General features: G+C 41.1%; 1 long non-coding RNA gene across 1 annotated transcript in view; it reads right to left on the bottom strand.

Annotated features, from left to right (window-relative positions):
- LOC141993562 (uncharacterized) overlaps positions 1–13,250 on the bottom strand; it is a 344,225-nt gene extending 330,975 nt beyond the window's left edge. The window contains exons 1-2 of the long non-coding RNA XR_012640889.1: positions 11,297–13,250; positions 9,427–9,488 (exon numbers count right to left, since the gene is read on the bottom strand). This is a non-coding gene — a long non-coding RNA (uncharacterized LOC141993562). The remainder of the gene's footprint in view (positions 1–9,426; positions 9,489–11,296) is intronic.
- Positions 13,251–13,397: the final 147 nt, after the last annotated feature.

The following is a 13,397-nucleotide window of genomic DNA, read 5'->3' as shown; positions in this document are numbered from 1 at the left end:
AAATTCCTCAGTTGTTTCCTTCCCAGACCCTATTATAAGAATTGATATTGATTAGAATTTCAAACACTCAGACCACAGACTATGAAAAGCCAACACACATCATTCCCTACAAATCGGAGTGCATCAGAAAGCAAGAGAACATGGTTTGTACAGCTGCTTTCCCTTAGAAAAATGAGAGAACTTCTGAAATCTTTTGTCAATGGGGCTTCATCAAGTCAGTATATCATTAAGAGACTATATCTCACTAGTCAAAGATTCCAAGCACATCTGCTTGTTGGAAGAGTCTGCTTTCTCTCTGCCCCTCCCACCTCTTTTGGCCAGACATTAAGACAGAAAGAGCCTATTATTTACTGTCGATCAGATGATATTCTTGGTGTTACTGAACTCCTTTTGTGATAACACTTGTTAAATAGAAAAGGCGTACTTGTGGCACCTTAGAGACTAACAAATTTATTTGAGCATAAGCTTTCGTGAGCTGCAGCTCACTTTATCGGATGCATGCAGTGGAAAATACAGTGGCGAGATTTTATATACGCAGAGAACATGAAACAATGGGTGTTACCATACACACAGTAACAAGAGTGATCAGGTAAGGTGAGCTATTACCAGCAGGAGAGTGGGGGGGAGGGGAGGACCTTTTGTAGTGATAATCAAGGTGGGCCATTTCCAGCAGTTGACAAAAACGTAGAGACTGTCCAGTTTGGCCAGTGTACATGGCAGAGGGGCATTGCTGGCACATGATGGCATATATCACATTGGTAGACGTGCAGGTGAATGTTGTACGTACATTGGCCAAACTGGACAGTCTCTACGTAAAAGAATAAATGGACACAAATCAGACGGCAAGAATTATAACATTCAAAAACCAGTCGGAGAACACTTCAATCTCTTTGGTCACTCGATTACAGACCTAAAAGTGGCAATTCTTCAACAAAAAAACTTCAGAAACAGACTCCAACGAGAGACTGCTGAATTGGAATTAATTTGCAAACTGGATACAATTAATTTAGGCTTGAATAAAGACTGGGAGTGAATGTGTCATTACACAAAGTAAAACTATTTGCCCATGTTTATTTTCCCCCACCCCCGTTCCTCACATGTTCTTGTCAACTGCTGGAAATGGCCCACCTTGATTATCACTACAAAAGGTCCTCCCCTCCGCCCCCCCGCTCTTCTGCTGGTAATAGCTTACCTTACCTGATCACTCGTTACTGTGTGTATGGTAACACCCATTGTTTCATGTTCTCTGTGTATATAAAATGTCGCCACTGTATTTTCCACTGCATGCATCTGATGAAGTGAGCTGTAGCTCACAAAAGCTTATGCTCAGATTAATTTGTTAGTCTCTAAGGTGCCACAAATACTCCTTTTCTTTTTGCGGATACAGACTAACACAGCTGCTACTCTGTAGCTTGTTAAATAATTACTCTGCTTGGTATGGCCTGACCACGTCTCATTGAAGCCAATAGGAGATTTGTTACTCACTTCAGTGGACTAGAATCAAGCCTTAGTAATTAACTAACGTTCAGGTGAAGCTAATGCAGGTGTCATGTATTTAACACTTGATAAAAGCTGTGTTATTAACACATAGGTTATACCTATCCTATCACTGCACAAAAGTGCAGCTTCACTTAATTTGATTTCTTGCAAGTTTTCATCACAGCTCTATCCAGTGGTACATAAGTCTGTAGTGATCATGCAAAGAAACAAGGACCTGTGGTCTGGCTCACATGAAATGTTGCTCCTACATATTCTCTGAAGATAACAATACAAACTACTCTCATGGCTCCAGGCCTTCCACACACATCCATTTCAATCAGCAAAATCTAACTCAGTAAGGGCCCAACTGAATGCCCACTGAAGTCAGTGGAAAGGCTCCAGTTGACTGTAAGGGCAATGTAGGGGGGACCTCTGTGGGGTTCAGTGACCTTGCCCACTTTTCCTCTCAGGAGACATAAATGGGGTAGAGGAGAGCTGACCTAATGGGATAACAAATAGGCTATGGGGAGTGGGGGGATTGGATGCCCTAGGAGCTGTATCAGAAATGTCTGAGATATACCCACCTTCTACGGAAGTTAATGGTATCACATAACTATTGCAAGCTAACCTTCAGCTGTTGCAGCAGCTGGGAGCATCCATGGGTGGGGGGTCTCGAAGGGATAGTATAATACAGGCTTGAAACCCAACATGGGCTCAAGTTTGGGAAACAGGTTATAATCAGATGTGGAAAACCCCTTACTACAGGGTGGGAGCCCTTAATGGGGGAGTGATTTCTGAGCACCTTACGACACTCACCCATAAGGGCTTTGGTCTCCTGAAAGCATATATATTTTTAGTAAATTGTAGAACTCTGATTTTAGGAAGGCAAATCACTGCAGCATTTTACATTGTCCCAAAAACCTATAGAATTAAAATGATGCTAAAAATACAGGTTGTTAAAATATCCTATTGCTCAGTAATTGTCCTTTTTCCTTCTGCAGGAAATATAATATACTTAATAGTTTAGTGGCCAGAAATCAAATCTAAGAGAATATTCAGAAAGTGTTCTCTTGAGATTCTTCAGCTCTTTAACAGTTCTTGGTGTTTAAGCCATACAATACAAATAGATCCTGCATATTTGAGTATGCAGAATATCCACTCAAGTCAATGGGAGTTTTGCATGTGAAAGGATTATGAAGCTTTATTTTATAAAGGGTCTGTTTAAAAAAATCATTTCTAAAGAGTTAAAAAACAAGTTATTTATCTTAGATACTGATAGCCCCAGTTACTGCAGTATCTACATGAACTTACAATGCTCCTGTGGGGTAAGGAAGTACTATTTTTTACATATTGGGAACTGACACACAGAGATTAAGTGTCAGAGTAGCAGCCGTGTTAGTCTGTATCCGCAAAAAGAAAAGGAGTACTTGTGGCACCTTAGAGACTAACAAATTTATTTGAGCATAAGCTTTCGTGAGCTACAGCTCACTTCATCGGACGAAGTCTGGTAGTGGAACAAGGAATTGAATCTGAGTTTTTCAAGTCCCAGGCTGGCAGCATAAACTCTGGGGCAGCCTTAACCACCAGCTCCAATTGTTTGGACAGGGGCATAGCAATCTTGGACAGAGCAAGATGTTATCAGAAGCCACACCTCCTCTCATTCATTCGACAATGATGACAACTGCTAAATTTGTACAGTTTTAAATACTCTTGGAGGGTACTTTCTTGTGCCCTTATTAAACTTCCTCAAAATGGTATATAGCCTATTCTGACAGGCTTCAGAGTAGCAGCCGTGTTAGTCTGTATCCGCAAAAAGAAAAGGAGTACTTGTGGCACCTTAGAGACAAATAAATTTGTTAGCCTTTTCTGCAATATCCTAATCTCTATTTTCATTTGAGACATTAATTCATTTATTTCTGTTGTCACTGATAAGGTGAGTAGCTGAATCACGGCTCACTTCTCAAATGCTCATCTGACAGGCTGAATCTAATGTCTACACTTACAAGCTTACCGATACACATGTGCCGCTGTAAGAGCACTTGTGTAACCTCCTTATGCTTACAGGAGAGAGCTTTCCTGCCAACATAATAAAACCATCTCAGTGAGCAGCGGTAGCTATGTCAGCAGAAGAGCATCTCCCACTGACATAGCACTGTGTACATGAGTGCTTATGCCAGCAAAATGTATGTCCCTCAGAGGGGTGTGCTAGTGTAGACATGGCCAAGGTGTTAAATTTGGAATACACTTCTCTCAGTAAGGCCCTTAATTGGCTGCCAAGATTTACAGTTGCTAACTGGCTGGCTGTCCATAGGAGACATGCATAGTTATCAGGATATATATCTGAGTGCTTTATTAGCACCCTACTTGCCTGTATTGTGAAAATAAATAGTGTGCAGCTGTTCTATTCACAACCATTACCTTAGCATGACTGGCCAGCATATTGCACCCTATGATAAACAACTTGTTCCTCTATGCTTGGTTATAAATTGGGCATCTCAGTCTTGACTCCATGAGATAACTTGTTAAATGTCTCCTGAGAGGAATACAACTTAAGCTGAACTATAGTAGGAAAAAAATATTTATGTAGGGCGAAGCAATATTTGAAGCCTTATTTTGGGTGTTCAGTGATTAATATTTATGCACAAAAATTGGTTAAATTAGTCACTAAAAGGACATTATGTGGGAAACATTAATTTCATGGGTCTAAGCAAAATATGCAGGAGTTCTGGAGAAATTACCTAAATGTTTTTCTTTTATATCAAGCAGTTTATAAATGATGAACTCTGAAGAGAGATATTAAAATAGCAGGTGATAGTTTACTTTATTGCTTAAAATATCTTTCCTTTATTTCATATTTTTACAGAAATCTAAACTAAGTTATATTTTGTTACTGTGCATCAAACAGAAATGTATTGTTTCCCAGTAAAAGCTAATTTAACATAACGATAAAGGTATTGTTTATTCTAGCATTTTTGCAAGTCTAGACTGCTTCTTATACAAAATCTGTGCTGTAAAGCATAGCAAAGAGACACAATATATTTCCAAGTTTTTTTGGATTGCTATTATTTTACAAGTCATTAACCCCCAAAGATCTTTAAAGATGGAGAGAGCAGTGTAGTACAGCACTTGGTAAGTTTAAAAGTTAATTTCAATGCACAATTTGAGTGGCTTTTCATTCCCCATCAAGTACTTTTTAGCAAGGGTAGATGAAAAATACTGTTTACTGTCTCGGAGCTATTCTTGAATTGCTTGCCTAACTTTAAAGATTCAGTCTGATTTTCCTCTCACTTAATCCAGCTTTGCATTGTAACTCCATTCACTTTGTTAGCATCACTGCTGATCTACATTGGTGTAACTGAAGGGAGAACCAACCTCACAAATTTCATTGCTTGTGCTGTTAATTAAGCTCTACCACTCTGAATTTGTCTTGCATCTTGTCTTGCAAACACGCTCTAAAAACTTCGTAGCCTGTTCAAAAATGCATACATGAGCTCTCAAAAGACTCACTGTGAAAAGTAAGGGATTTTGTACATAATTCATGAGACATTTAAAAACCACTGTCACTTGACAACTTTATGATAATAAAGTTACATTCTTCTTTTTTTAATTTTATTTTCCTGTTAGTGATATGTTCCATGCTTTAACCTTAGAGACAAATAGGCAGCATGGATGTTCTCGCTCCCTGAACTTATTTAATTAGACATCACAGCATTACTAAACATAATACAATCCAAACTTCTTACATTTATCAATAAATGTTATTAAAAAGTGTATCACAGCTTCGATGTTGGAATAAAGGAAATAGCTACCACACAGTCATTTGGACCAAAGAATATTCATCAAAATAGACAACGTTTTAAATTTGTACTCTTGTACCTGTCTCTCAGAGGACTGTGCTATTTATCCAGTTAATACCCCACTTACACAATAATACTTAGCAATATTTGCTCTAAATTCCCCCCGTGACATTTGTGCAACTTTATTGCCGTCTATGAGGTTGCACAAGGGTAACTGAGGGAAGAATTTTGCCCTCCATATACAAAGCATGTTACAAGTTTAGGCCCAATCCTGATTACAAATTACAAACTTCCTTTAAAATCAGTGGGAGTGTAGTGAAAGTGGCAAACAGGATGTGGCCCACTAAATAGTTAATCTTTACGATGAACCAGTAAGATAGGCACTATTGGCTAGATTCGCCAAGGGACTTAGTTGAAGGAACTTCACTTTTAGTGACCTAGAAACTCACAGGAACACTGTGATTCACAAAGCCCGAGTTAGGTGCCTAGGCTCCCTATACAAAAGATGGGTGCCTTAGAATGTGATTCACAAAAGCCAGCACATTAGATGTGTAGCCAGCAAGGCTCGCCAATGGGAGATGCCAAAGAGAAGAGTGTATGCTAAGCCCCGCCCCCTCAGGGAGATAAGTGCCTAAATCCAGACTGTAGGGAGGCTAGCGATCCACCACTGGGAACTCCTCTACTGGAGTCAGGCTGCTTAGGTGCCCAAGGTCTTTCTTGGCCAGGCACTTATCTCTGCCCAAAACAGGAGGAGGAGGTAGTGGTGTCTATCTTATAACCATTAGCATACTCATGTGGTAGGTAGGGAGTTCAATTCACCCAGGGGGAAGAAAAGGATTTGAAAAGGGATCTCTCAGGAGAATGCTCTAATCAGTGAGCTCTGGGATATTCTGATGTGTGCTAGGATCCCACAATGTCTCCTGCTAAAGCTGTTCCACTGTGGATAATTAAGTGAAGAGTCACTGAAGCAGGAGGAGTGGACCATGGTCTCTCACCTGCCCTCTAGATGCCATAACCACTAGGCTACAAAGTCATTCTGTCTAACACTCTGGTCCAATGCTGCTTTAAGTAGCTGAAGTTGTTCCATTGTGGATAAATATTTAGAGCCATTAGGCCAGCCAGTGAGAGGGAATGACTCTGTAGTACTGTGGTCAGGGCACCCACCAGGGAAGTAGAAGAGTCAGGATCCAGTCCCTCTGCTCTAACGATTATTTAATTAGTTATCCACAGTGGCTAAGGCACTCACCCCAGGGGAGAGCCTTGTTCAAATCTTGTTTTCCCCCTCCAGCAGAGGGGAGGGCACTGAACCTGAGTCTCCCACATCACAGGTGAGTGCTCTAATCATTGGGCTAAAAATTATAAGGTGGGCACCTCCCCATGTCAGGTTTTGAATGGATCCTGATTTCATAGACAGCCTCCAGGCACACAAGATAGGTGGGGAAATGTCTATTTTCCCCTGGTTTGGGAATCACTCTGGGGCTTAGGCAAAAGACAGGCATCCAGACATTTAGAGTGAGGCACCAGTGCATGTGCTCAGAAGCAGAAATTTAGGTCCCTAGGGAACTTTTACCCTGAAAATTTAGGTGCCAAGTTTAGGTGCCTACTGAGTTCAGCAGAGATTTTGTGAATCACAGTGAAGCCCAAAACTGGGACTTAGGTGACTAAATCCACGTTTTAGGTGCCTAAATACCTTTTATGAACCTAGCCCTATAATCCTGTACTGAGGAAAGTGAGGTAGAGAAGTTAAGTGACTGGCTCAGAACCAACAATTTAAATTGTTTTCAAAGCTGGGATCAGAACTCAGCAGTTCCTGGCTTCCAGAACCGTGGTGAAGCCAGCAGAATGTCTCCTTTCTTTCGTAAATACAGAATAGCACACTAGGGCTAAACATTTGTCTTGATCATGTCATAAATCAGCTGAATTGGCTAACTGATCAAATGTTTTGACAGGCTGATGACAGATAAAGAACTTTAAGCACCAGAAAGCTAAAAAATGCAACATTGCTTTGCATCTTAAGGTCTCAGAGAGTACCTTCACAGTTTTGCTGTTGACTTCAGAGAAGGTAAGATCAGACACATGATCTATAAGGGTTCCTTCACATCTTCCTGCTGTAATTTTAGATCATGAGCTTTATACTTCCCTTTGTACTCTTATAGACTGCCACTCAGTATTTTTAGTAAGGGAAATTGAAGCACACACGATTGTCGTTTGGCCTAAAAAATTGCCAATGTTATTTTGGATGCAAGGAATAATATTTTTGCAAAAAGTGAAGAAAATTTGTTCAACCATTCAAAGGGGCAGACTAGAAACCAGAATGTGTGTTAGTTGCAGTCTGGTCCTTGGCTCCACACTTTGCTCTGAGGGGAAAAGTAATCTGTGCTAGTCTTAAAACTGGTACAGACTATCTCTCCTTCTATGCCCCACTGCATGGGAACAGAATAGCAGCCCAACAGAGGCTCCTCTCTCCGTCCACCCCATAGCCTTATACACACCGGAAGCGAGCACACAGGGAGTAAAGGAGTAAGTCATGTCCCCTTATTCCCTTGCACAGACACACAAGGTGAGTTACAATCTCACTCAGATAATAGTCTACAACAGCCCCTGTAATCAAATAATTATTTCAATGACTGAAGCAAAGACATCTGAGTGATGCATTGCTTATACCCAGTGTGCTTTGCATGCCCCATACAAAGATACTGGGGTGAACTTTTGCTTTCAGACAGTGTGTTTTTGTTCGTTTAGTGCTTGTAAGTTGCTGCATGCATTAATCTCATAATATTGTTATCACATGCTATAAGGTAATAGTTACGTTTTTGCTTTATAATTGTAAAAAATATTTGCTCTGAAACTGTGAACCTGCTCATCAAGAAGGCTACCAAAACTAAATGGGCCACTGTAAGACATCATAAAACAAAGACTTTGTTAATTGCCCTTATGTCCATGAAAAAGGACATGCAAAGGGGCTCATTCCATTAGCCTGAATTCTGGAAGAAGGAAACGAAGACAGATGACGAGGTTTTTTTCATCTTTCTTTTGCTGTTTGGATTCTGACAGAGCCGGAGCTATGAAACAGAAGCGGAGATCCCCAGGGTCAACCTAGGTTAGCCCTAAAAGACATTCAGCGCTAATAGATTACTACAATTCTGACATCTTTTAAAACCATACTGTAACTCATTTGTGTATATAAGTTTGCTTGCTTTAACCTTGTAATAACTCTCTCATTTCTTTTTCCTAGTTAATAAATCTTTAGTCAGTTTATTACAGGATTGGTTACAAGTGTTGTTTTTGGTCAGAGATCTAAGGTACAAATTGACCTGGGGTAAATGGCTGGTCTCTTGGGACTGGGAGCAACCTGAATATTTTGTGATCTTTGGTATAACTAAATCCAGCTTGCCTGGGTGGCAAGATAGATTGAAATGCCCAAGGGGACTTTCTGTGACACTGTGGTAAGATTGTTAACAGTGACTTAGGAGTTCACACTCATTACTGGGTTGGAGAAATCTAATTATAGAACACACAACCAGTTTGGCCTGCTTCGTGACAGTTTGGCCTGAGGCTGGCACTCATGGTCGTGAACCAGTCCAGACAGTATCACAATCAGATTATTTCCACAACAATTTCAAAGCCAGTAGGGGAATAAAAGTGTAGGTCTCCAGCCATTTTTAGTTTTGCCATCTCCCGGTTTGCCTTTAACCATAGTCATCTTGCCATCTCATTTATTTAAACCTTAACTGTGACGCACAGTAAATGCTGACCTTTTAGCACTAATCTCTATAAACACAACACAACACATTCTGGAAAAGAAATATAACACATACATGTGCATGACATTCTGCTTCAAATGTATGCATCCACATAACACGTAATTATTACATATGGTACAATGTTAGACACTTTCCATTAACCGACATATATTATTAAGAGACAGCAATAAATTCTACTGAAAAATATATTAACTAATATTCCCCACTTACTAGCAGCCCTTAAAAAACAACATCTGGATGCAGAAATCAAGATAATGAAAGTTATATTATAGCATTGGATCAATTAAAGTTGCTCGGTAGCAGCATGATGGGATAGTTCTGTTGACCCACCCTGTTACCAGGTGTTGAAACCCAGCTGGAAAATCCAGAGATTCCTACTGACTCACTGTGGCAGGTGTGGCTCATCGTCTTCATCCTGGATCCAAGCAAGATGGGCTGGGCTGTGGATCTAGGACAAAGTAAACATAAACACTAGGAATGGACAAGACTGAGTGAGAAGTCTTGGGTTGGAATTTGCTAGTTATTGCTAGTTTCTTTGTTAACAAATGCAAGCCCCAGGATGGGGATGAGATTGGTCCTACACAGCCTGCAAAGACTTTGGCCCTGATCCTGCCTCTTCACACATGTGAGTAGTTCTTGCAGGTCCAATGAAATGTGCATAAACTAAAAAAAAAAACCAATTGCAGGTGAGGCCTTAGTTTGGCTCAGGGTAACAATACCACCTTCTGACATGCTGAAATATATTTCTTCTTGAGAAGAATAATGCATGTGTTACATTTGTAGTGTCTTTAACTATTCATTTCCTTGCTTTAAGTGCTTTGGCTTTATAAATAAAGTGAAAGGTAATTACATGGTTGTCAGTTACCTAACTCAACTACTTGAAACATTGTTTTTGTTTTGTTGTTGGAGTAAAAATATACAACAAATCCAACTGTTGGTTATTACCAATGAAGTAATTCCTGTCCCTTAAACACTTAGGGCTCTTTTGCACCCTAAATGCCTGCCAGCAGTTCCTGCGTCTTGAAGCAGGCCAACATCTCTGTGAGCATAAACAGTGGCAACTATCATTCCACCCTTTAATGTATGGTGCAGCATGCATTCACAATAGCTCAGCGTGGCGGTGGAGTTGGGCCATGATTCACAGCTGCTCTTTCACCAGCCTCTCTGAAATGTTTAGCATCCTTCTACTAGACTTTCTCTGTGCACGCATGCAAGGACTACAAGGATAGGGAGAGGATCCCTCTACCTTAAGTGCTCATACAGGGACAACTACAGTATGGTCCTCTATATCTCATGGTAGGACCATATTCTTCAGACTTCACTCAGGCTAAACTCCCTTCCTCTGCCATATATATTTTCATGAGTAATGCTGAAGGACTGTAGGAATGGATCCATGCAATATTCTTTAAAGTTTAATCTCACCCAAGGCAAGCGGAGGGGGAACCTAATCAGTGGGATCAATGATGTGCTCAAATTCCTTTATCACTGAGTTTGTAATAGCATCTGTTCAACAGAAAGAAACTAAAAATTATGGATGAATAAGTGTTGTTTTCTTTTGGTTGGTTGGTTTTTGTTCTTATAAACAATAAGTCTCTTAGGTTTTGGCATACATAAATTTAGTATTGGGGTCTCTGTTTTAAAACATGAAGTTCAAAAACTTGGTAAATGTATAAGAACCATTGCAATCACAGCTGAATAAAACTGGGTTGAAAATCAGGCTTAATATGTATTGCAAGCATTACCTGGATCAAAAGTCTCTACCTTGTTCCCTTTCTTCTTCTATATCTTTGGTTTTTGCCCTTTTTCTGTTATTTTCCTTTAGATTTATCTTTCAGAAATATTGGTTAAAAGATATAATTGACTTGTATGCACCATCTTCCCTTTGCACTCTCCCATTGGGACATAGACTCTGACTCAAACTTAGTGTTTACTTTTTACATAACTGACTGCTTATATATCATTTACAGTATGTGTCACTACTCCCCCACCCCCCTAAAAAAGAATAAAAATCAGTGGACACCAGATGCATAAAGGTAATTTGAACTTATTTCAACCAATTCATAGGATATGGTATGTGTGATGGGGTCTATCTGGCCTTCTTTGCCCCCTGCTGGAGGCATTGATGCCCTGGTACTTCCTGCTCAAGGAAAACCAGTTCAGAGCAGGTTACGGGCAAGATAGTCCTCAAGAGGCCTAGAAGGGCCAGGAGGAAATTCTAACCAAGCAAGAGCCAGCAGCCCTGTTACGACCACTCACCTGCTTCTTCTCAGGACAGTGGAGGTTGAGACTGGGATAGAGTGGAGTTCCTCAGTGATAGCCCAGAGCCTTGTCCTCAAGCACGCACAGAGGCATACAACTGGAAATTTTGTTTATGTGCTTAAAGATGCAGACTTCCAAAGTCTGTTATTTTTATTGAGCTGTGTATAGACTGATACCAAGCTCACAACCAATGGACTGAAGCAAGGAGCACCCGCAGTACCATGTTTGGCCTGGAAAAGGGGTGTATGGAGCATTCCACCTTTGAAGTATGGCTATATATGATGAAAAAACCTGACATTTGATGAGTTTAGGTGAATAAAATAGCACGTGATTCAATCCAGAAAAAGGGATCAAATCATATTTGTAATATAAAGTAGTATACTTGATCACTGTGCATTCTTATCACAGATGCATATTAAAAGTCTTACTAAATGTATATAAATGTAATGATTTAATGTGAAAATGGGCAGAGTTCATTGAGTGATCTGATGTCTGAACATGTCGCCTTATTTTTTGGCATTCTTAGAACAGTGACTCTATCCTGTTTATTGTTTTATAAGTGAAATGGAATGTTAAGGTTATATTTTGCTGTCACTGAAATACTACAACCATCTTGCTATACTGTAAAGGAAAAGCAAAAGATTTTTACATAGGTTTTTGTGTTGTTCATTTTAAAATAAGTTACGTTTTTATGCAGAATTACTCTGGTCTACCATGGACTGAGTGGAATATCTTCTCTTGTTAATCATTAAAGAGTTTAAATCTATTTTCTCCCCCAGTTAGCAAAGTTCAGAGAAAATACGGAAGTATTTATTAATAATTACTTTGCTCAGTGATAATCGTACACTTCAGGCTTTTGAAAAATCCAGCAAATGATTCAAGATACTCAAATTATTAAAATAAACACTATATGTTTTATATATGATCTATTAGCTATAGTTCATTTTCTCAGTAATCCCTGGCAAAATGGCTAACTGTATTTAGATATTATTTTGTTATATCTCTGATACTATGGGCAGTGACAAAGTGACAGTGTTTTGGTTTGACTTTCACTTCATATTGTACAGTTTTACTCCAATTACCCATTACAATAGAAGTTTAAAAGACAAAACTTGTCCCCTATGACAGATGAATTAATCATTCTTACAATTTCTAAAAAATGTGGATAAAGGTTTGAATAACATGCTGTAAATTGCTACATTGGAGCTGGAAGAATTCCATCCTCTCCTCTTTCTTAGAAGGGAAACTCCAGTTTGCAAGGGCTGATGGATGAAGAGAACAGAAATCCCCGCTCTGTGAACTGATGTCCTAAAGACTGATTCAAATCTTGTTCTTGCAGACCAGTGTAACTCCACTGACTTCACCAGTAAACGCCTGACTTGTGCGACAGCAAAATCAGGCTGCAAATTGATATCAAAGCCAGGCAGAGAGTGCACGCTGCTGTTACATTCCGTCCCACTTGAGATCATAACCCTGAGGTAGCCCGGCAAATTGTATAGGTGAACTATTACGGTTTAAACCTATACCCCAGTCCGGCGATACTGGAGAGCAGAGGCAGGCAAGTTTAATTCAATTAGTTCCGGAGCCGTACCAGCTCTTGTTAGCGCTGAAGGCTGCCACAGGAGGGGAGAAGCCCTTCACTCAATAGTAGTGATAGATGCACAGGTCTTCTGCGGTGGAACGTGCAGGACACGCGGGCAGCGCGCCTCCCGCAGCCGAGTGCACTGGCAGCCGCGCCAGGCCCTGGGGAAGTGGGCTGCTCTGCATGGAAGCCGCGGCCGGTTCCGAGAGCCCTCGTTGGCGCCATGTCCAAAAAGGGGCCGCTGGGACAGCGCTGCGGCTCTGCCCGCCCGCAGGCTCGTCTCCGGGCTGTCCGCGGCGCTGCGCTCGGCCAGGCGGGGAGCCCGGGACAGGACGCCGGCGGGGCGGTGTCAGCCATGCTGCCGAGGCGCAGCCCGGGGGCCCGTGCCCAGCTCCCCTCGGCGCTGACCGGGGGAGGCGGCGCTTCCCTGGCTTGACTGGAGCCCGGCGCCCCTTGGCGGTGGGAACCAAACCAGCCGCGCCGCCCTCCGCGCTGCAAGGGGAAGCGGCGGCGGCC

The sequence above is a fragment of the Natator depressus genome, chromosome 9, assembly GCF_965152275.1.
Source record: "Natator depressus isolate rNatDep1 chromosome 9, rNatDep2.hap1, whole genome shotgun sequence".
In the NCBI taxonomy this organism is placed as follows: Eukaryota; Metazoa; Chordata; order Testudines; family Cheloniidae; genus Natator; species Natator depressus.
This window is presented reverse-complemented; position numbering and strand designations above follow the sequence as displayed.